The sequence below is a fragment of the Puntigrus tetrazona genome, chromosome 17 (genome assembly GCF_018831695.1).
Source record: "Puntigrus tetrazona isolate hp1 chromosome 17, ASM1883169v1, whole genome shotgun sequence".
In the NCBI taxonomy this organism is placed as follows: Eukaryota; Metazoa; Chordata; class Actinopteri; order Cypriniformes; family Cyprinidae; genus Puntigrus; species Puntigrus tetrazona.
The window spans coordinates 22,168,551-22,193,941 of record NC_056715.1 but is presented as its reverse complement, the minus strand read 5'-3'; the positions used below and the strand labels follow the sequence as shown (position 1 = coordinate 22,193,941).

Sequence of the window (25,391 nt, the reverse complement as noted above, 5' to 3'; positions counted from 1 at the left end):
TCCCATGGAATAAAAAAAAAACACTTAGCCAATCATTTTCAATGGAAGTCTTTCCGAGCAAGAAAAGAAGTGTGAAATGACCCCCCTTAAGCATTTCTTAAACCTGGGAAAAAGGACTCATCCGTTTCTTTAATTCTCCGTCAATGGAAGACTTATCTTTTGCAATAGGGCCTGTATTAAGTTGTAATTATTTAATGTAACAAATTGATGGAAGTCTATGCAAGGCATCTGGGGGATCGTTTTATAACACAGATTCAGATAGAGGAAGCAAAAGAAGCTAGCAGCTTAAGGCATTTTACTCCGGATGCTTATTATGGCGATTTATTTCAAACATTTATCAATGAGATTATCCTGAAGTGAAAAACAATACGAGGGAAATAAATCAGGAATCACGGATAAGAACAGTGTGATTAATGTGTGTACACTAAATAGGGCAGATTCAGAAAGAAAGGTTTACATAATTGTACGATTTAAATTGAGTGTGCACATCCTCGCAGAAATGATAATTATAACTGAATTTTCTGAGAGCGCTAACTTGTCATCTTGTAATTCCTGTTATCAAAACACTTTAAATAATGCAAAATTATTATTTATTTATTTCTACTCCGCCACCTAAATAAACCCAAACTAAATGACAAACGCTGCAATTAGAAGCAGTTTAGTGAAACCTGCAAAATTATGCATTGAACAACTGAAAATGAAACACTGTTGTCTTCCGATGGTTACCTGTTACATGTTTTGTATTGGCTGAGAAGTGGTTAGGTTTAGCAAATGGTATCTTTTTATATATGTAAAATCCGTTCTACTTTCTACAGGTGCATGCACATAATTAAAAGCATACTATGTTTTACTTTAACCACTTTAAATACAGGTGGACACTTTTAGTAAGCAAAATCATGATAATAAAAGACGATAATGCAAGAAAAGCAGTGGAATTCTTAGCTCACCGATTAAATATCTTAACTGTTACACATAGGTTTTTTGATGCCGGAAATATTAATGTCTGCAGCAGATGTCACTTTGCATATTTTTCAATAAATAGTAAATAAGACAAGTGCGTGTTTAAAATTCACACTTCACTGAATCTCAGCAGAATGCTGTTTTGTAAGATAACATGTTTTTAGCTTTTGAAACAAATAAAATCCACAGAGAATTATAATTATCATAATTTTCTTCAGTTTAGTTTAATTTCAAACTAGGGAGAATTGCTTTACTCTCTTATCATGCATGACAACTGACCATGTATCGCAGATGTCCTGGCTCATAAATATTCCTTCTCACAACCTTTTCCTACTCCTATACCATTCTCCTCCTCCTCTCTGACACCCATGGGCACTGTCTCGCGCAACACAGTGTTGTGCAGAATTGCTGGCATCGTTATTGCTTTTGGGAACAGACCACTTTAATGGAGAAGAAGTTGTGTACGCCACTGTCACAAAAAAAAAAAAAGTAAAGAAAATGTGATTGTCGCTTCCATGTTTCCACTGAACCTGAAGCCTGCACATCCAACCTTAGATTAATTAGTCTAAATTAACAATTTAAACACAGATGAACGGAGGAGTGATTGTGTTAAAGTAACAGATTGCTCTGCACAAGATAAATTAGATTTATGCAGATAAGATACATTTATAACACAGCTATGTGTGCAATTTTAGTCATTGCATTTATCTTTTTTTTTTTTTCGGGTTAACGTGATGTGCAAAAATACATACATAATGTTGTAACAGTATTATTATTATTATTATTATTTTAAAATAGCTAAATATGCTGAGCATAACATGCAGTTCAGTTGTTTCACTACAGTAAGCTGGGATAGCAGAGTTTTATATTGGGGGTATATACACATATACACATATACTTCACCTTTAGGTCTGGCCTGAATAAAGAATGGCAAATCACTTTTTCTTCAAATAAATGTCTCTGAACCCGAAACAAAAATGAAAGCGTTTGATACTGACATTTAAACAGCCAGCTGAAAATGCCACTGAGAGCTACATAAGATTTTTATTTATTAATTTATTTAATCACAACCACGTACTTAAAAAAAAAATTAAGCTTACTAAGCTTGGCATCTTTTCTGGTGTTTACTGAAACCCCATCTGAGGCAATCCCAGAATCCAGACAGTTACCTCAGAAAGGAAAAACACTGGGGCATTAGTCATAACCAAGACTAGACAATCTATTTTATCTGTCTCTTTCCATCTTGCTCACACAAATCAGGTTACTCCAGATTCCCTCCAATGCCGCTCTTTTATAGATCATCTCTGCATTGAAAAATGAGGCTTCTGCTCGCTACTGTCTCACCGCTGTGTTAATGACTTCCTGAAGAGGAAAGATTGCTCCCAATCAAACCTGCTTCACCAATGGATCATCCTGCAGGGCTGGAACATCCCCATTATGAGTGATCTTTAGCCCAATCCTGTCTTAGCTAGGGAAAAAAAAGCATTCTGATGACAAACAGAAGGGCATGTTCAGTGATTTGCTAACGGGATAGAAGGTCGATAAATCCCCATTGTAAGAGGAAATAACAGAGAAGGGTTTTCAAAGATACGCCAGTTTAAATACGATACAGTGTTCTTTTTCTGTTTAGATATTTTTTAAGTTGTTGTTGTTCATTATTTTTTTTTTTTTTTTTTTTTTTATTTTATTCTGGCCATACCGTGTTAATACAAACTATTACCATGTAAATATGTCCCTGTAAAAATAAATTTAAATAAATACTGTACGCTTGAAGCAAACACAAGGCCATGGGTATGAGTCTCAGAAAACATACATGCTAATACATTCTACAACTTTTGATATGGATAATGACTTAGCTCCATGTTTTTACAATCTAATATCAGCACACTATCACGGTACTGTTATAATGCTTTCATAGTGCAGTTTGTCTTTCTCCTACACATTTCTCACCTGCTTCATCTAAACACAGTTCACCATTAGCAGTTTGACTTTTTGCTCCTCCAGGAATTAAACAACAAACTGTAAAAAGTCAAAGTGATCCCAAGAAGTCTGCTCAAACGTCCAAGGGTCCAACTGTATGTCTTATAAGATATTTTTGTATTATTTTTATTGTTATAGTTCACCTAAATAAATCAATAACTACGATAGATATAGATCTAGAAAAAACTGTTGCAAGGACTCCTTTTGAAGCTTAGCTTTAGTTGATTACGTCACGCTAAAATTTCTCCTTTTGTATTAATGGAAGCGTAAATGTCTTGCAGGTTGACGGGACATACAGTAAGAGTGAGAAGCTTGAAAACAGTGTGAAAACATTGACATTAATGCCGGGCGATCGGGATTCAAATCAAGCAATGATACGATAGAATACAGAGACCCGGATGTCTTTTAGTTGCTTCTCACCTTTTAGAGTCTGGACAAGCAAAATCGAACAACTCCATAGTTGAGAAAAAATGAGAATTCAGAATGAAAATGCCATGACATTCTGCAGGGTCAGAAATGAAGGGTTAAAATGGCAGTCTAGTGGTATAGTGCAGTTTTTCAGCACCTCTGTTGTGAGGGACATCCCAGCGTTTGATCCTGTGGGATTAGCTGTGAGCCGGTGTGATCTGGATTTAGTCTAAGTCACTGCAGAGGAGAAGCTGGTTCACCATGGGAATCTATAAAACCACAGACCCTTTAGCTGCGGTGTGAAATTGGCAATCCTGTGTGTTTGTTTTAATGGTGGATCAACTAACATTTAAAGCAATTACAGAATCAATACACTTAACGCTAAAGTAGTTGGAGTTTATTGGCACAACATGACCAAAAAAAAAAAAATATGACCAGGCTGTGTAATTATTGGGTATAATATGTGTTGGGGAAAGTTACTTTTAAAAGTAATGCATTACAATATTTAAACTTTTTAAAAATTTTTAATAGAAAAAGTTATTCTTTTCCAAATGTAAAAGCCCTTTCACATCAAAAAGATAAAAGATTACGCCTGAGGCAGAAGAAAATGTAAATGAATTTCTGTACAGTAGATCTATCTGAGGACAGTTTCAAACAAACTGCACGAAGAATATAGTGCAGGAGAAGAAAGTTTAACGCTATTCAGCAAAAATGCAAACAAATGTGTAATTTTTTTGCTTGATTGTATGGTCAAATTTGATCATCAAAGGTCAGTAGCAAATAAATTGATTAATACAATTAAATATATATATATTTGTCTTGTTTAACGTTTAATTGTTGCAAGTTTGCTGCAAGATTGTGTAATGTTCTGAGTTTGAATTTGACAGTTTTTATTCATTTTGAGGAAAACTGAATATACAAATGAATGTACTAATATATATTTTCCAGGTGAGATGAGTAAATGCATATTCAAATTTAATCTTGAAGCACATTAAGCATAATGCTCACACAACAAGGCAACTTAAAAGAATTGTGAGATGCAAACGCAAGCAGTTTTGCATTTGTTTCTGTCCAGTCCGCTTGTTTTATCTCATTTTACCACAGCTGTCGTTGTATTTTTTTGTCTGGCAGTGGCATCAAGTATGCGTTAAAAATGTCTCCACTGCATACTGTAGATGTGGGCGCCCAACATCACAACAAGATGATATTTTAAGCTCCTTGTGTCGCCGAATCCGTGCAGTTTTGAACTGGCCACCTCCAGTTTCCACTCTGTTTTCTTAGTAATGTGATGTCTGTATCGAGCACTCAAACTTGCATGGAGCCAGTTTTGTCCTTTTGACCTCTCTAAAAAAAGCCATAATGATTTTTCACAGCTTTAAAATCATATTTTTTCCTGTCTCATCGATGAAAACAGAAATAAGTGCTGACCTTTTTTTTTTTCATAACAGCGCCCAGGTGAATTTTAACAGTTAGAACACAAATGCATTAATAAAATTCATAAATGCATCCATTATGCTTATCCAACTTTCTCAACCACGGTTACTCTCACTTGCAAATATCTTAAGCCTACTTTATATTCAACAAAACAAATTCATTTGAAAAGCACAAGGACGGAAGGCTTGCATTGAGATATGACAAATGCAAGTTCATCAGTCCATTTAGTGTTCGGCTGCATATTTTAAATGTCAAGTTTGCATCTCTTGCTCTAATCACAAATATTTGTTCCTATTTTTAAAGAGTCCACTGACAGCGATTTGTAGGCCTATTTTTTAATAGTGTCATTTATATACAACTAAGAAAGCTAAGTCTATACTAAAACATTTAAGCAGTTACATTCGCTTAGCTAATTCAAGTATTAGCACGGCAACACCAACAAACGTATCGATCCATTTTACTTGTTTGGTGTTTCCATCCATAATTAATTTAATTAATTTTTATTTTCATGCCAATTTCTGAGCTTTAAGTAGTGCTGGTTCAGAAATTAGGCATTTAATAATGATAAACAACGTGTATTGCAACAGATTAGCATTTGTGCTGATCCACTGAATAAAGAGGAAAATAACAACAACAAACACAGTATAGATTACAAGATCTCTGCAAATATTTGCATTGCAGAGCACTTGAGTGGAATACAATCCATCACCTCTAATGGACCAAACATCACAATGATGCTGTTCTGATTTGTAATCAGAGGAGAATTCCTTTACAATGTTTGGAGACAATGGCTGAGGAATTTAAATTGTTCTTGTTCGCGCAGAGCCATCTTTAATGTCTTATTAATTACTAAACCATGCGATGGGATGTGTTATCAACTGCAATAAATTGATTAAAGTACATAATGGGTTTGGGGAAAATGTGCTGCTTTCTATACTTTAATTAAAACCTACCAGCATGCTTTGTTTTCTGAACACAGTATATGGGAATGCTTATTTATTTATTTAATTATTATTATTATTATTTTTTTTTTTTTGGAGAAAGAATATTAATAAGATGAATATCAAAAAGATGTTTTAGCCATTAGTGTAAATACATTCATATAATCCCATCAGAAACAATATTGAAAATCTATGTATTTACAGTTCAAAACCAACATTGTCTCCCGCTCAATAGAATAAGTATTTAAAGAACTAGGGATATTTTAATTGAACACAGTTCTACCATTGTGTAATTGCCCAGGGTGAATATCTAATTCAGTTCAAAGTTGTTGACAAGGTTTTAAATGAGGGCACATACATGTTCTCTATTATTTAACTCCTATCAAGGGTAAAATTATAATTGCAGGAGATGCCAGTTCTAAGAAAGAAATTGCTTCGGGAACCTGTAATTAAAGTGTAATATCAAACAGCATCAAGCCAGTAATAATTTTAAAAGACCTAAAAAAATCGTAATTTTACGAGAACAAAGTTCTGCTCTATACCGTATGTTTGCTCGATCCTTATGGGTAGCAGTTACTATGCGTGAGCACAAGTTCAGCTTCAAACGTAAAAAAAAAAAAAGAGTCGACATCACACTGCAATGTTTTGTTTCAACAATGAGCCTGGCTACAAGGTGAGAAGCAATAAAAAGCAACCTAAAGATAATCAACATGTTTTATGAACAGCATAACGATTTCCACAAAAATAAGTGTTGGGATCTCAAATGATAGTCAGAGTTTATAGGACATGCCATTGCAAACATTTGCCCAATTTATCTACAAGTACACACACACTACATTTAATCTCTCAACCTGCGGTTGGCTCATGAGAACGGCGCAAAGTGCATCTTAAACCCATTCTTACCATCAGAATGAACAGTCTCATTAAATTTTATCGACCAAGACATCAGCAATTGGTTTTCATTTTCAACCTTGCAATAATAATTACTATCTGCAGCAATGGCCATTGTAGCAATAGCCCCAGTGGTGTTTAATTAATTGATTTATCTTGGGTCACTTCTCAACAATATCAATATATTCTTCTATTGGCTGAGCCATTAGATATAATAAAAAGCGTGACATGGGGCAATCGAGTGAAGCACTCGCCCAGACTCTCTCTGCTTATCCGCTCATAATCACGCCCTCCATCATTTTATTAGCCTTTGATGCGATAGCTTATAGCATCCTTTCTCGCTCAGACCTTACCAGAGTCTGGATTCTGGATACCCTAAAATCAAGTTTTAATGCCACTGGATTACCGAAGGAATAGGTGGCCTCTTCTATTTTCTTTCTTTCTTTTCATACTTCCTTCCATTTTTCTGTTTTGAATAAATATAAACAAATAGAAGTACATTATTATATATTCAATATTGAAATTTGTTAGGTATAGTAATATAAAACGTTACATAATATAGAATTCAATTATAAATATGGTAAATCCTGACACTTTTAGCTATAATATAATATAATATTACATTATATTAAGTGGAAAATGAGGCTTGGATTTCTTCTCTGAATAAGATCTACTTTAAATTTCATTAAAGAAAGAAATGCACAATATGGGAGTTGGATTTTTTGGGTGAATTGCTGCTTGAAGTACTATCAAGACAGTTAGACAGTTTTTTTTTTTTTTTTTAATAAGTAGAGGTATGGGTTTTCATTCCAAATTTTCTCTAGACGCGATAATTCCATGAAACTGCAGGAAAAAAAAACCCCCAAGTCAGAACGTTTCCCTGTGCATCTCATTTCCACTAATTCCAAATCCTTCATTTGTCTAGGGCCAATTCAGCAGGAAATATGACTCTGCCAGTAATTATACCGTTCTTCAAAGGCAGAGTAATCAAATAGTTCATACTGACGCATGGTAAGCAGTTGAACCATGTGTGGGTGAGAGCCGGAAGAGGCTTAGAGAACACAAAATCATCTCATTTTGTCTCAGGAAACGGCAACAAGTTGTGCTGAAATGAAACATGATCCCTGCAAGCTGGCTTAAGAGTGACATCCACTTGGTGCATGACATCTGGCATCTTGATTTGCCCCAACGCCAAGGGAAAAAGGAAGAAAAGTTACATGAAGGGTGAGAGCCATGAATGAATGAATATAATATCAAACGGATTGCTTTGAGCAGAAGGTTCAAAGTGGCTGGAGTAAACTCAAAGAATGGAGACTTTAATTACCCATCCCCAAGAAAAAAAAAAAAAAAATGATTGACGAGCTGTGCAAGACATATGTGACCCGTATGCTAAATTGAGTTAGAATGCACAGTCTAATTCTGAGCTACGGGCAAAAGAAGTTAAAAATGTCAGTTTTGGTCAAATTTCACGTTTTCACAAACTCCCACTGCTCCAAATATTATTAAGCATCTAAAATGATCTTAATTTTTCACGCTTTCCCATTAGAGTACCTTTTTATCTCCGCTGCTTTTGGATGACTGCCGTGATCCTAACCACAATTTGTAGGTCTATTGTTGCAATGCAGGCATTATTTGTGAATATTCATAACGAATTCTTGATGATATGAGTCCACACCAGCGAAATCTGATTTTCAACCGGCGTTGCCGATAACGATGTTAATCTAAACGTTAAAAGAAAAGAAGCAATCACTCTGTGCCTTTTTGATTGGAGTGCTGTTTATTTGCATCTTGGTGATATTCCCTTTGCAATCTTGAAAAACTTGAACTCGATCAACTCTGGTAGACTCTTACTGCCTTTAAATGGCTGTTGAACTTTTTATTTATTTATTTGCCAGAACAGGTCACATTTTTTCTGCATTCAGTTAAATATTAGCATGAGGTCATGCACTGTTACTTAGTGCTTTGTTGGGTCAGTGGTAGGGGCAGTCTCATAGAAATGCTAAAATGTAACAATACAAATTCATACAGGACGTGGTAAAAGGATTTGAAATGACTGTGCTCCAATTAAACTTGGTATTTTGGTTCAAATTAATCTCTTTACTTTGATTAAAGCTATAGCTGACAGATACTTCCTGCAGCTACAAGATGCATGAAAGCCTTTGCAACAAAGACAAGGTATAAAAAAATAGCAAGAAAAAGTATAAAAAAGCAAGAAAGCCAAGGCACAAGAAAATACAATTCAATTTAGATAACCTTATAGACAGTGGATTTTTTTTCTTAAATACTCATTTTAAATATTTTCTCTCAGCATAATTTAATTGATCTAAGTCAAGTAAAATATTTTTTTTTCCTAAAGAAAATCCAGCATACTGTATGCTGGTTAGGGTATGCTTGAAGCATGGCTGCTGGATGAGATGGTCTAGGCTGGTCCTAAGATGGTTTTGAGCAGGAGCTAGTGGCTTAGACCAGCATATGACCAGGACAGCTCAAATCAGCAGCCATGCCTCAAACATTTACTTTTTCAACAGGGTTCGCAAAGCTCTTCAGTCCCTGCTGTAATGTATACTACCTTTCTAAAAGTAATTTTTCATGTCTGCATATGATTAAATATGGTGCTGGTACATTAAGTGTGAGAAATGCAATACTAGTACTGGCATTTTCTATAGTAATTAAGCTGAAACAGTATAGCAACATATAGGATTGCAGCCATTGTCAACCTAAGAAGCGCTATTTTAACCTCCAAATGCCAAAAGACAAACACTTGTTAAACACTAGTAATTGGTCTCTCTTTTAAGTGGAAAAGTCCATACAGAAACAGAATAATGTTTATTCCTTTCAGTCGGTCATCTTAGCTCACGCCGATGACTGACGAATTGGGATCTCGCGCTTCGAGAGACCAATCTACTTCTGAGGTATCTAAACAAGCCACCTGAAGATTGGCATGCGCTACTTCAGAATTCAGCCGCCGCTGATCACAGCGCGTGTATAAATAAGCAGCGGGTGCAGCGTATATTCAGCTACCGAGCCGAAAGGTGACTGTTCCGCCTCCAAAGACGATCTACGAGTGTTGGAGTACGGCGTTTCAGCGGAGGTCGTTTTCCTGCGTCGAGTGGTCGCCAATCAGGCTGGGTACTACTCCCCTCTGTTTGTGTGCAAAACGGCTATCCCCTGCTAAGCCGCGAGCACTGCAAGAAATATCTGCGGGTGCGTCTTTAAAGACGACGTTGGCGTCTGGCAAACTGATGTCTTGGAAGACAGCGTGGTCTTGCTTCAGACCATGAGCACCCGTGTGTTTCTGGACGCGGGTTGTTACCTGTGTTAGGTGGATGGTCAATCGTTCCCGTGCTCGGGGCTTAGCACGCCTGAGGTGGCGGTTGTGGATGAACTATTTCGCGGGAGATGGTCATCCGAGTGATGGGCGGGCTCTGTCGTCTTGAAAAAAGGAGGCGGAGCTTGTGTTTGCTCGACTTCTGGTTCTCATTCTGGCTGCAGACAGGTGGGCTCCCATTGCCAGACACAAAGCTTAAACTCTGCAACCAGTGGAGCTGCAAAGGGCGGCAGTTCACCTCACGTGGGGGTATCAGCTGTAATTCTTGGGCTCCTGATGATCAGGGGGTCAATCGCTGCATCGGAAGGTGAGCCAGACATTTCTGAAGTGAAGATCCGTTGCTCGCGCTCACCAGGTTGAAATGTACTGGATGATCTGAAAATGGTGGCTATAAGCCACCAGGCCGTCGCAGGTGATCGGATCAAGTGGAAACCTCCACTGCTTCCCCGGCCCTCGAGGCTGGGACGATTGGTATTTAAGGCCATACTGGCCCCCTGTGGGCCCCACCCTGGCACCTTCTTCCCGGAAGTGCAAGGAGGAGCTTACTGGGATGTGGAAAGCACCTTTCACTGCTGTGAAACTGCCCCAGTGGCTCCTCCTTCACCACTCCTGGAGAGTGGCACAGCCAGGAGTTACGGTGACCGCCTCTGCGGAGCGGTCAGGCTGGGATGCCAGCTGTGTCCCACGCCGCTCCGCTTTAGTGCGGTGATCCTGTGCCTCCCGGCCTGCAGGTACTGGCTGCTCTGAACGCAGTGCCCAGTGCCTGTGAGCAAGCTGCGCCTGCAGTACACGCTTTGGGCGCTTGTTGCAGGTCTACTAGCCAAGGCACTGGAAGGATCGCCAGGTGGCTCATAGAATTCTGAAGTTCTGGAAAGAACTCTGTATCGATGGACCTCGCGCCACGAGCGACGGGTCACAACGCGGTCTCTGAAGCCAGCATGGCCACTACGGTGGTCCAGAACGCCGATCTGTAGCTGTGTCTGGTCGCATATGCGCGAGGTAGATGGCAGGACGCCTTGAATGCCCCATGTCCCAGACCGCCACTTCTGGCGACGCAGTGGAGAACTTTGCCTAGCAGTTCTCCGCTGCCCAGAAGCAGACTGCGTAAGAAATATCCTGCCTCGCGCAGCCGCCAAGCGCTTCACCCAGCCGCCGACGCCCACTTCAGCCAGCCTGCCGCCGAGGGTGCCTCTGCTGCCGCCACCGCCTTCCTGCGGCAGCCAACGCGAGCAGCCCATCTAGGCAGCACTGGAGCTGGCAGCAGGGCAGCCACCAGGCCTGTCCAGGCTCCTGCCAAACCTGGAGGAAAGCGCAGGTGCAAGAGGCCTCAGATCCGGGATGGAGGGAGCTGCCTGGGCCGTGGCAGAGAATGTTGCTGCTACCTAAAACCTCGACAAGGGCGGTTTCTCTGTTCCTGGGTCTCAGGAGATGGTAGGAGCTGAGCGGGCCAGTTCCGCGCCACCACTTTCTCCTGGGCCAATATGCAGCAGTGGGAAGACTGGGACGAACCAACAGCCTACCCGCCTCTCACTTCTGCGGGATGCAGGTAAGAGCTGCACACTGTGACCCCGCTCGACCGCCACGACGCCCCGAAAGCCGTCCCTTGCACTCTCTCGCTGCCCCATCGCCTGCACGCCGGGTGGTTCCGCTGAGCCGCTAGTTCGGTCTCTGGATGCCTGGTTGAATCCCCAGGCTATCCCGTGCTCTCAAGAACCCTTCGACTTCGCCATATGATTCAGTTCCATCCGGCGCCTCCCAAGTTCAGTGTGGGATCCGCTATAGGCCCAGTGAACAATGCGTGTGCCCTGTCTTGTGGGCTGAGACTGCTGTCCTTCTAGTGAAGGTGAATGGCGAAAGCCGCCCCTCCAGCCGAGCAGTGAGGTCGGCCACAGTCCATACTCTGGCAGTGCCAGCGCGGGTTATGACCAATCTTGGATCTGTGAGTCCTGGAATCGCACTCTGCTCAGGATGTTGACACAGAAACGCTTTATTCAGTGCGTCCGTCTCAGGATTGGTTGCAGCTTATCGACTCGAAGGACACGTGATTTTCGCAGGTGTCGTATTCTTCCATGCCACAGGCCATTCCTGAGGTTGGCGCTCAAGGTCGCAGCATATCAGTACAAGCCCACTCCTTCGCCTTCCTACGCCACGCCTTCATGGTCATGAAGCAGCCCTTGCTCCACTGGAGAGAGTAAGGCGCTCGTGATTCTCAACCAACTGGACATCAGCCAGTCCCGGCTCAGCTGTGCGAACACAGGATCTGGTGCTACAGCACCTCAGCAGTTGGGGGTTTCAGGTCAACCAGGAGAAGAGCAAACTCTGCCCAACGAGGATCTCTTTTCTTGGGATGGGAGCTGGATTCATCGATCAGATGGCACACCCTACAGAGGAGCGTACACCCGTGTTGAACTGCTTCAATATGTTCAAGAGTTAGGATGGCGGTCCTAATTGAAATATTTTCTAGAGGCTCCTGGGGCATATGGCAGCCATGCCACAGTGATGCGCTGGGACTAATCCATATGACCGCTTCAACATTGGCTACACGATCAGTCCCGAGGTGGGCGGGCAAAGTGGCACTCACCGGTTCAAATAACACCGGCCTAAGCCGCAACCTTCACTCCCGTGGTCAGACTCTGTTCCTTCGGGCCGGAGTGCCCTGGAGAAGGTCCCCAGGTATGCTGTGGTTTCACGGATGCCTCTACCACCGGCTGAGGGGCCACGTGATAACGGGCATGCAGTGCCAGCTGACGTGGCTCTCAAACTGCAATGGCACATCAACTGCCTAAAGCTGCTGGCAGTACATCTCGCCCCTAGGCAGTCTCGTAGAACTGCCTTTCGAGGCCAGCATGTACTGTCTCAGACACATAACATACTGACCGCTATGTGACATCAACCAACAAGGTGGTTCACGCTCCCGGCTGTGATGTCGCGAACTAGTCACTCACTTCCTCCTCTGGCGGAGTCGGAAGTTCTGAGGTCGCTTCCGCCATTCACATTCCAGGAGGTGCAACCAGGCAGCCGACGAGCTGTCGCTTGTTGCACTACCCGGAGAATGGACCCATCCCCGGCGTTCAGCGATTGAACGCCCAGCCACCAGGTAGACCGTTTGCCCTCCAGAGACTTCCATTGCCCACTGGCACACAGCCGAAGGCGTGGGCCTTGTGGGCATGTATTTCTCAGTGAGCCTTCTTGCACAGACACTGTGCAAGGTCAGGAGGACTAGAGCAGGTCTTGCTAGTAGCACCCTACTGGTGTGAAGACTTGGTTCCCAGAACTTGTGCTCCTCGCGACAGCCCTCCTTTGGCCGATCCTCTGAGGAAGGATCTTCTGACCAGGAGATGGGGCACTTTGAGCACCCGCGCCCAGACCTCTGGAAACTCCAAGTGTCTGGTCCCTGGATGGGATGCGGAGGTTTCAGGTGACTCACCTCAAGAGGCAGAACATACCATTTCTTCTCGGCAGAGTGCCGCTCCACGAGACAGGCCTATGCCTTGCTAGAGCCTGAAAACTGTTTGCAGTGGTGTCTTCCCAGGTGAAGACTTCGAACTGCCCTATCAGTCGTGCTTATCTTCTGCAGCAAGGGGTTGGAGCGCGACGGCTGTCTCCCTCCACCCCAAAGTCTACGTGGCTGCAATCGCTGCAAATCATGACCCCAGATGGGAGGTCTGTGGGTAAGCATGGCTGATTATCAGGTTCTGAGGGAAGCCAGGAGGTTGACCTCCACGGCTCCCAACAGTACCTTGGGACCTGGGTTCAGAAAAGCTGACAGCACTGCAGTAGGCCCAAGGTTGAACCCTTGCCAGCAGCTAAAGTAAAGTTCTTTATCTATGGCCATTGTTCTGCTCGCATTGGCCTCCATCAAGAGGGGTAGGGACCTGCAGGCTTTTCTCGGGTCACTTTATTCGCGGCCTACAGTTTGGGCTCGCGATTCCCAGGTACCACTGAGGCCACGGCCCGGTTACGCACCTGGGCGTTCCCACTACCCCTTCAGAGACCAGGTGGTGAACCTTCCGGCGCTGCCCTGAGGAGGCAGACCGGCCTGACGTTGCTTGTCCTGGGCCCGAGCACCGATGCTACGCTGACCGGACACAAAGCTTCAGGACCAGTCCAGCTCTCGCTTGTCAGCAGAGGCCGGCAGAAGGAGTGCCGCCTCCAAGCAGAGGATGGCTCACTGGATAGTGACGCGCCATTACCCCAGCATACCAAGCACAGGGCATGCCCTGCCCCTTCAGGTTGCGGGCACACTTAGCAAGTGTTGCATCGTCCTGGGCGGTGGCTCGTGCACCGCTGACAGATCAGAGCTGCGGGCTGGGCTTACCCCAACACGCATTAAGCAGATTCTATAGCTCATGGTGGAACCGGCATCCCTCCTGCTCTCACCTCAAACTGGTGGTGGAAGCACTGAGAGGCCCGGTTTCGGTCGCTTGTTAACCGGGCTCCAGAGCGCTCCATACAGTAGACTCCTGTCGAGCTCCTCCATTCCCCGCAGCCAGATGCTGGCGGAGCATCCGGCGCCAGGCCCTCTCGATGAATCCGTGAGAACCGTGAGGGCTGGGAGCTATGTAGCACCAAGAGGACTTATGTGTATTTCCACGGCATAGCCTTAGAGCCCCCGTGTTTCCCGGCAGATCTTCTGCCCGCCTAAGAGGGTTCAATCACCTCCAATTTTCCATATGCAAACTGAAATACTGTCCATGCGCATCTGCCCAGACCTCCTACGGGAAGGTTGACTTCCGCGACGCCCCTGTTCACTAGAACGTGGACGCTTCCCAGCGTTCCAGTCTTACGAATGGGTAGTGTTGGCGCAAAACAAAGTAGCTGGCTTCTGTGGTTGAGCCCCGCCTACGCCCGGGAGCAGACTGAGGGGTCAGGTCTCTCTACAGATTACTGGAAGAGGCAGCGCTCCATGGCGCTTTGGTAGGGATTCCAATTGGCCGGTCATCCGGACGCGGATTCTCGGAGTGACCGACTGAAAGGGGAACGCCTCGGTTACGTATGTAACCTCGGCCTCGAAGAAGGGAACGAGACGCCACGCCCCGCCGCCACGGTGTTGCACCTTCTGCCGAAGGGGCCGGGTCACTAGCCTGGCTCCTCAGCGAAACCTGAATACGCGCTGCACCCGCTGTTTATTTATACACGCGCTGTGATCAGCGGCAGCTGGATGCGAGAGCGCGCATGCCAATCTTCAATTGGCTTGTTTAGATACACTGGCGCAGATTGGTCTCTCAAGCGAGATCCCAATTCGCCGTCATCCGACGACGCCTCCGCTCTCTTCAGGGAACGAGGTTGGCATACGTGAACTTCTAGACGTTTTAAATACCGCTGTTCAGCATATCCACTCTCATGAAATATAAAAACGAAACTAACCAGGTTCAGCTACTGCCAACAAAAACGATTCATGTGGTCTCAGCACTTATCGATTACATAAAAATTATAGTGGATTGGAAATTTGGTGAATGTAGTTTAATTTTTTAAATTGCTGCTCCCATTCATTGTAAACATGAACGCCTGAGCGATTACCCAAACCTGGAATTCTAGGAGATGTTTGGAAATGAAACATTTGTAATGGGCGTGTTACAGGGCAGTAGTTCATGATGGTTTATACATTTGATTTTCATACCAAATGCACAAATTATGCTTTTTTTAAATTATGCCACTCTTCTGGGTAGCTTCTTGTAAAATCTGGGTAAGTGCAAGACTAGTTGAGAAGCATTCTGAATCATAGTTTGAGCACGCTGGGCTTTACATATTGAGGACATTAACCTCACTAAAGCTGCATGATGCCATCTGGAGAGACAAATTAAACAGTAAACAAATTACAATGATGAGCAGGTGGATGATTACTCGTGAAATCCTCTGAAGAGACAAGTGCCGTGAAAAGTCAGTAACAGGCATTGGTTTGACCACAATGGAGTTTCATTTACCCCAGTGGCTGTCCGCCAAAAATCGAAAAGATAATTAGGGACAGATTTAATATTCCCACTACATGTAAATACCCATTAATAATACACATCCTCACAAATACACTGACTATGACAACGCTAAAAGACCTGGTGCACCGTATGCACACTCAATTGACAAAAGTGCAGATGGTGTTTAACTACATCACAGTGAAATATTAGATAATGAGATCTTATTTTTCTTCTTTGAAAATGTACGCTGTAGCTGTAATTAGGCTTATTGTTATATTTATCTTCCTGTGTATGCAGTAGCCATTGCAAGATATGCAGGCAGACATCTTTGTCAAACTATTTGAAAGTAAGTCATTTACTCACCGACTATGCAATACGCTTACTGTTCTCTGGGAGATAATCTGAATGACAGAGGTACAGCTTTAAACTGACTGCCTTTTATGTTAAGAACTGAAGGGATGAATACTGTTATGCAACCAATAAAGTTTAATCTAACACTTTATTTGTAATGCTCATGCTGGGCTTCAGGCAAGTTCAAAGAACTTATCAGGCGAAAAGAGGCATTGATTTCACAGTAAAACGTAAGTGTTATATACAATTTAAAAGAAAAAAGGAACCTGCAATTGTTGCCTTACAGAGCAAATCTCCCTACATGATATGACCTATAAAATAATTCTCGTTTGGTTTGAAGGGGTCAAGTGTATTTAGTGTTGATTCAGTGACGCGAAACAATATTTTGACCGGTTATTTTAACTATTATCATTCTTTAGTTACTTATTTTCCCCTTAGTACTAGAATAAAACACTTCCGCTATTTCATTGCTGAATAAAATTATCTAATACCCCAAGGAGTAAAACACATGCATTTTGAGTCTATGTTGAATTTAAGGTCTAGCTTGTATTCTAGCTAATTGTATTATCCATAGCAAAAATAAATAAAATGATAAATAAAATTACTCACACGTGCAAACTTAAAAAGCTACAAATATGAAGTAAAAATAATGTGGCATGGTATAATTATGGTATGCGAATAGTGTTATATGGATTTATATTATTCTCCGATAATAAATGCAATAAAGCACAGTTTTTACATCCACTTCAAGGCATTTCTAATAAAAGCAATAGCATGGCATTTTGTTTTTTTAGCAGTAATGATATATGCATTGTGTTGTTTTAAAGGAACTGTCTGTTAGAAAATAATGTAATGGTACATTAGCGGATGCATGTTAAAAAAGCATTAGAGGCAATATATTACATTCACTACAAGTGCTTTTGAAGAGTATAATATAGCCAGCATTTACTTGCTGGCATAAAAACACTAATGTAAGCCTGTAATAAGAGGACTAATGCAATGCATATATGTGCATGAAATGTTTATGTACATAACTAGCAGGCTGAATGCAACATTACATGGCTAGTAGCTATGTTGAGAACTACACATAATACTGATGTCAACATTTTAACCTTTATAAATAAATAAAATACATACGTGTATATACATAGACACCACACGTGACACTCATACATGCATACATAAATATAAGGAATTATATGAAATATCAATAAATAAGACAAATTAATTAGTAAATGAAATAGTAAAATAAATGTTTGAAAAATTTCAACCCTATCACCCTACTAAATTACCACTTAAATAAAAAAACAAACCTCTTAAAGTGACTTTAGTCTCAAAAGCATTTCCCATCTGTGAATAGCAGTTTTAAGATTTTAAATGACTGCAAAAGTGTTGCATTGAAGTTAAGGGCTCTTTTGAAGAATCAACATGCAAGCATCATTCTGGGAACATCATCAATATTTTGTGGATCACCTAGGAAACAGTAATTTTAAATAAACTAGTATGCTGAATCAAGCTTTGGAAAAGATCAAAGCAAAACTGACTTTAGATCTAGTCTTCTAAATGAGCACAGAGTGAATTTTTATTGTAATGTACTTTGGAGACAGCAGTAGCATGAATAGTTCATGAAGCTTGCAACCGAATGGAAAACAAAAATTTTGATGACTAAGCTACTGAAGGAAGATGGATTCATTTGACCAAAAACACACATTTGGGCTTAAATGCTAAGCACTATGCCCAAATATTTGTTGGCTTAGCATATTACACTGTGAGCACCATCACAACATTGAAAATGGCGGTGGTTGTATCATAGGTCAGCATTTCTCTGCAGAAGCAACTGGAAAAAAAACCCAAGATAGGAGGAAAATGGATGAAGTTAAGTACAGAGAAATCCTGCAAGAAAACGTGCTGCAATCTGCAAGAGCACTGGGGTTTGGGAAATAATTAATCTTCCAAATAGACAGTTCACAAACCATACAAAAATAGCCATGCTGGAGAGGCTTTAAAACTTAAAACTTATATAAAAAAAGGTTAATTTGCTAGAGTAGGTAGTAGTCAAGGCCAGGCTTCAGTTTGACTGAGCATCTGTGGAATAACTTTAAAATTGTTGTTTATCAATGGTCTACATCCAATTTGATGGAGCGAAGAAAAAAGGCTGGGAAAAAGCACTTGAAGCTTGAACATATTGTGATTTTATTTATTTATTTATTAACATTATTCCAACTCTATTTGTTTGATAGTATATTAAATATTATAATGTAATAGACAAGCAAATCGAATAATTACTTGCAAGATCTAGTCATTTAAAACACTATAATGCAATAGATGACATGCTTTATTTGTGCTATAATCAGGTAAATCTTGTTATTTTTATCTTATTGTTCAACATTATCTACAAGATCTATGTTTTTATGTATGTATTTGTATGTATTCACATGTAATGGGCATACTATGCATATACTATGAATAATCTTACCAATTATATATTTTTTTAATAAATGCCCAAAGGATGTATAGGCACCTACACCAACGCACTACCATGGCAATTTGTAACTATGTTGTATGGTATGTGTCAATTTCATTCATATTACTATCTGCAGAATCATAAAAAGAACATTCAAATGAAAGTTGTGTAGATGTGGATAAAAAAAAATAAATAATAAAAAAAACATTCCCATCCACGCACTTTAAAGAACATCACAAAGCTGCATTCAACACGCAACTAACAGCAACATGGCCTCTTTTCAACAGAGCAAAGATGTCAGGCTATGTTTCCATGGTTACAGTGAGCAGGAGTTCTGCAGAACATGTGCTTGTCTGCTCTACCTGGCTAGCCAATCCAGTAGAGAGAGAAAACCTACAGACACACCACACAGAGTCTGAGGGAAGAATTATCAAAAGCTTTTTGAAGCACTGCTTTGAAATCCACAGATACATACGTACATTGCAGGGCAGAACAACGTTTGAACAAATATCAGATTGTAAAGAAGTTCTCAGGGAGACAAGACACGCAAGGCATGTATTAGGAAAGTTGAGTGCATCTTGGATCTTCAACAATGTCTGAAAAGACTTTCTTTTACTATTTTAAAATGAAAAAAAAAAAAATGCAGTCTTGATACATTTAGGTTCACAATGTATACTATTACCTGTATAAATATGCTTTTCTTTTGAACTGAGTAAAACTTTTTGCTGCAGCAAATGAAAATCTTGTGATAGTTTTCAAAAGCAATATGCATACGTAAGTCAACAAGGCTTCACATTTTGGTTTAAGTGTGACCAAATTTATTTGAAACAAAGCAATAGTACTAGTAGTGTTGAGATTTTATATTGGAATCAGTAGTCTTGGACGCTTTTAGGAGGTTCCATTGCCATTAGCTTGAACATGTACAGTGAAGATTGAACACTGAACTCAAACTTTAATGGAATATTCTTAGCCTGGTTAATAATAGATATTTATGTGAAATTAGTGTCTTTTCAAACTAATAACAAAAGCGTATCTCTTTTCAGACATTGCGAATGTTCTAAAGAGCTCCAAAGCGCCTTGACAGTTAGTCACTAGTGCATTACAACATAGCTAATGAAGCGATATATCAACACAGTATTCCCAACTGTAAGTTAAATCAAGCTCTACATACGTAACTGTACAAAGTTTAACAGCATTCTACTATAAAAAACAAAACAGATACCACTGGAACAATAAACAAGCTTTCATTAGTTTAGTACAGTTTAGTAGCATGTTTATGTTAAGTGTGATGTAGATTAAAATGCTATAAAAGTAGCAGTAGCAGTAGCAGTAGCAGTTGGCATGCATGTTACAAACCAGAAATAGCACCATAAAAAGATACTTGGGCAACCTTATTCCAAATCCTTTGAAACCATATGGGAAAGCTTTTTACAGATAATTGTCTATTGGCTAATTGCCTTCTCCTTTTTCTGACTATTGTGAAGGTGAACTGTTCTCTTATATAACAAAACCTCCTTATTGCTTCGTACTGTATTCCATGAGTCAGACCCACACATAGTATACAGTAGACTGTAAAGGTCATTTGTTCCAGCTGTCAACAGCAGTCGAGGGCTCCACAGGTGAAGAGGTTGATTAGGTTCAGCAGAGGGAGCCAGATCCCTGGGCACTGCTCATCTCTGACTGGTGCATTCTCATCCCACACATAAGTAAATGACTGAATAAACAGATGAATAAATAAACATGTTTAGTGGAACTTCAATTAGCTGCATGTTTGATTATGCGCGCTGCTGCTGAAACTTCTGGAATGCAATATAAGACGTTAGCAGCAGAACCATATTACAAAGCTAGAGCCGAGCTGTGCACTGCTATTCAATGCATAAAATATTCAAATTTGCCTGGAAATGATGATTTATATTTTTGGTGTGGGCGAAGGTCAGAGGGAACCGCTTGGTAGCATTTGGATTTGTTCTCCAGAAAGAAAATTGCTCTGCAAACTCTCCTCTTTTTTCTCTATCTGATGTTTTAATGCAGATATTAGAGGGGCCCTCAAGGGTTTTAGAGGGCTGACTAAGTGCCTCAGCATTGCCTCAAGTCAAAAGAGCACGACCCATGACTCTATGATGTTCAGCAGCTGATATAGCACTGGGGCCCCAGGGGCCTCAATGGCCTTAGGGGCCCACAAAATGGTTCAATACACTCATCCAAAGCTAAACAACCCATCCACCATGTGTCTTGAATGTTCTAGTGAAGTGGTATGGCTAGGCACTAGTGGCCCTCAATGGCCTCAGTACACTTCCTTGAATCGACAGAGCCCTCCCCCAGAGCCATGTCAACCTTATCACTAGATTTACCTTTTTTTTGTCATTGATCAAGTATAGGCAACAACTATCATACTATCAGATAATGTAAGATTTATTTTTATGAGGTGAAGAAATATATTATAACGTGACCACACAATGCAAGATTTCTGGGAAACTAGAGTGATAGGTGACCACAGATGCTCTATGTTTGTTCATCAGTCTAACTAGTGTAGACATAAACCTACAGTTCTCCAAAAACAAACTGAGCTTCACTATCTGAGGTTGATTAAGCAGAAAATCCAGGGCGCATGAAACAAAAAGGCCACGATGTTCATGTTGTGTTGGGTGAAGTGAAGGTCAGACTGTCTACGGGAGACAGTAGGTCCAGAGGCTGGGCGTCTTTCATCTTTGTGGTACCCCTGGCAATGTCATACTGTACTTTGGAGAGAGCATATGGTGCTGGTTTCTCTTGTCAAAACAACACTAGATGTTTTCATCCAAGAGTGTGTTGTTTTTAATGGTTGTGTATCACTGCCCTTTTTATCACCTCGTTTGTTTTTTGCCTGACACATAAGATCCTTAAAGCAGGTAAACAACCATTAGTTCTACCCATGGAAAGCGGTTTAAGCCCTCAATCCCACGGCTAGGTTGGATCTTCATGGACACCATTAATAAACACGGTGCATACTCAGAGACCAACACATTTCAACCCTACAATGTTGCTGGCATTTCTGGAATCACAAAGAGCCACGGTTTGCTTCAAAAGCACTTCAGCTTGTGCAAACAAATCAATTGAGCCACAGTGGAAGTAGAGGATTCAACTCTTTTTTTCCCTTATAAAGCTGATGTTTTCTGGACTCTGCGTGCATGATTGAAAAATCAATGCTCAATCATATTTGTCGTAACCTATATGTGAGCATTTATAGCTTGACAAAATACAATCTTTTAGATTAGAAATGAAGCCAAAGTCCTTATTTTGCAAAATACTTCAGCAGAGCCAATAGCCAATAGGCCCCCTTACTTTTAAATAGGCCCTGTTACTTTTAAAAACTTCATAAAGGTGATATGTGTGTTTTTGTAAAGACAGTTTTTCCTTGTCCAGCTGAATGTGCTGAAAGTAAGCCATTTGTAGGTTCATGACATGTGTTTGAGAACCTTGACTAGAGGTCTGTCTCTTGAAAATTAAATGTAACTAACTCAAAAACCAAAATCGGTTTTGAGTTGACAGAATCAAACAAATCCAATCAAGTTTAGTTCGGGTTCAGTTCTTTTGCAAGTACAGGGTTTGATCCTAAGTTTATGATGAACTCTTTGATTTACTTATTTGCTGAAGTGCAACAGATCATTATGCAAGGCACAGAAACGACACACTTTGTCTTTAACAATTTGTCCACAGGCTGGAATTTAACCAAGCTTTGAGGTAACGGTTTGTTTTCTTCTGTTGAGTATCTATGCAAATTTGCCCATCTCAGCAGCGATCTGTACCAGTTCCGCTCTCCACCACCTGTTCTCTGGGCACGCTGCATGAAAACTCCCTGAGTACATAGAATCCTAAAGCTGCTGTGGAATTAATGTCCTCTGATCATCCCAGGTTTTGACCGCTCCAGTTTGCTATTCAAATAATGAAATAATGAGCCCTATATTCCTATCATTAATGGTGTTAAGCACGCTAATGGGGTAAGCGTCAACCCCACGTGAATTTGTGCCAGTTTTCTGTATACACTCACAGACCGTATACACTTACGCAATCTTATTCCCTGGGATCCCAAGGTAGCCATTTATAATGCCTGTTCAAAAATATATTCAGCATTTCCAACCTGTTCTCATAAAAAATTTGTACCTCTGTGCAGTTTTTGTGCAACACCGTTTTATATACCTTACTGAAAAAAGAGAAATGTCCACTGAATGGTGCTAAAACACAAGTTCAATGGCACATTTTTATTACATTGACATAGGAAGGTTTTGCTGTGTTTTTATTACACTGCTTTAGTTACATATCGCAACGGTTCAGAATTCAAATATTCGAGGGCAATAGCTAAAAGTTAATGTTCTGTCATGTTGGAAATATGCCCTACACCAAATCCAACCCTTAAACCTATCCTAAACTGATATTAAAAGCATACATTGATGCAACCATTTCATTTCAACTGCCTTTTACGCAGATTTCAACTGTTTTACTTAGGATTTGAACCAGAGCTTTCTATCACCTAAGTGCAACGTCATATCACGTAAGCTACCGAGTAAACCTTCCATCTATGAAAACCCACAGACATGAAGCTGGCTATGTGTGATGCTAACATTCAAAAGCACCAGTTTTCAAATCTCCCAGGTAATTCAGATTGTTTTGAAGCCATAGCATGATATTCCTCAAGTACTCGTGGTGAAAATTGCACTTCATTAATCGAAACTCTGGAATAATAGGTGTCAGAGTTTTACTGCCTCTAATGCTCATTTCTTTTTGAAACTTACTGGTACGCGTTTCATGGCTCGCTAAAAGTGCACACGGTATGTTAATGCCATAAGACCAGTCAGAACATGTCCGTGTATAGATAATCACAATCTTACTGGTTATTTCTTGCGGCATGTGGTTTGTGGCTAAGCCATCTTGTGCAAGCTAACTATTAGTGGCATGTTGAGCTAGTATACTATCTTGTTATTAGGTGTTGTTATTAGGATTGTTAATCAGGCACAAAATAGGGAACCTATTGCAGCTAATTTAGCAACACTCCAAGGTTCAAACAGGATCCAAACCAGAGATTGATTGCTCCCCCTACCCCTGCTGGATTCTATTCACACCTGTATTTTTTGGGGTCAGAACCACAATACGTTTTCATTATCAAAGCTGCAGCTGTTTTCCCTGGTTGCTAGTTAACAATGATGGAAGGGAAGGCAGAAAAAAGGATAGTGTTCTTCACTTTTGTACTTTGTGTTTTGAACATTTTGCTTTTATTTAGGCAAAATCGGTGTCAAACAAACAACAAGAATGCAAGGGTTGAAAGCCCCTGACAAAAGGCTGTGCACTGTAGGGACTTTTTAAGGTTATTTTACGCACTTCTAAGATTAGCAAATTGTTTTTTTTTGGTTTACAGGAACTCTCCATAGGCATAATGGTTTTTATACTGTACAAACCTTATGTACTATTGTCCTACACCTAACCTTTATATGAAACTTTGTGCATTTTTAGATTTTCAAAATAAACACCATTTAGTATGCTTTTTTAAGCCTAACTGGATCATAGGCACTGTCCTCATAAACCAGCTTTATCATACTCATGTCAATAAACAAATATTTGTCCATGTGAACCAAAAAAATAAATTATTCAATAATTAAAAAAATAAAACTAGTACACTCATATATATATATAATTAAAAAAAAAAAACTTTGAGGATATTTTCATTCCAGGCTCTTTTCTAAAAGCACAGAAATTTAAATTGCATGATTTATGATTTGATTTCTTTCTGGATCATCTAATACAGAAAATGGAACATCCAGTACATTAAAAAAAGAAATAAAACAATGGATTTACAAAAAACTGTGTATCTTATATTTTATGAATAGGAACCATATCAAATTCTTTATTGAGCCATAACAAAACCAGACAAATAAATTCAGTGCTCTTCAAATATATCTGACTTCCTCTCAGCTAGAGTGACCTTACCTTAGTTTGCCTCATTACGCTGACCTCCCAAAAACCCACCCTCTTCCCCGGTGACAGCCATGCACGACAACAAGTCTCCAAAGAATACAAGTGCACCAGCCAATAGAAAGGTAAATAGCCCTGGCATTTCATGCTCTGCATTCATCAAACTTTTCATCCTCTATTTCCCTCCATATATAAACCCATACGCCCGAGGACATATGGAGAGGAGGTGAGCACAATCATTCACTAGAAGTCCATTGCTTGGAAAGCAGTGAAAGAGGGCAGGAATGATTTGGCCTGTATGTTTTCATTTCCTTTCCAACCAAGTGCATCGAAGCTTTTCCTGCTCGTATTGAAAGGCTGCGTGTCTCGAAATATCTATATACCCCTTTATCTTTTTCAAGAACATAGTAGCACAAATAAATTACCCCTTGTCAGGTAAAGTGATTACTCACAGTGATAAAAAGGTTTATTCAATTAGGACCAATTTTACCTTTTATAATATGAACTCCATTGAAACAAAGTTGTCCAACAGTCGATTCACTGTTCTTTTGAATTCAAGTTATGAATATGCCGTACCTATATCTCTGTTTTGTCTCATTTCACAAGTACTTTTCTGGCTGCTTGGTTTTATTACTTTCTTTTTGAAACCTGGACATCATTCTGCAGTTTACAAGTGTTTTGTTTACAAAGAGAGACTTCCCTTCTGTACTGGGATATCTGTTTTGCAAAGCATGATTATGATCATTTTATAATATGTTGGATTCCTGCTGTGCAGTTGT

General features: G+C 40.6%; 1 protein-coding gene across 1 annotated transcript in view; it reads right to left on the bottom strand.

Annotated features, from left to right (window-relative positions):
* alk (ALK receptor tyrosine kinase) overlaps positions 1–25,391 on the bottom strand; it is a gene marked incomplete at its 3' end in the record, with an annotated part of 204,593 nt that overhangs the window by 27,389 nt on the left and 151,813 nt on the right. The gene's annotated exons all lie outside the window — the stretch shown is intronic.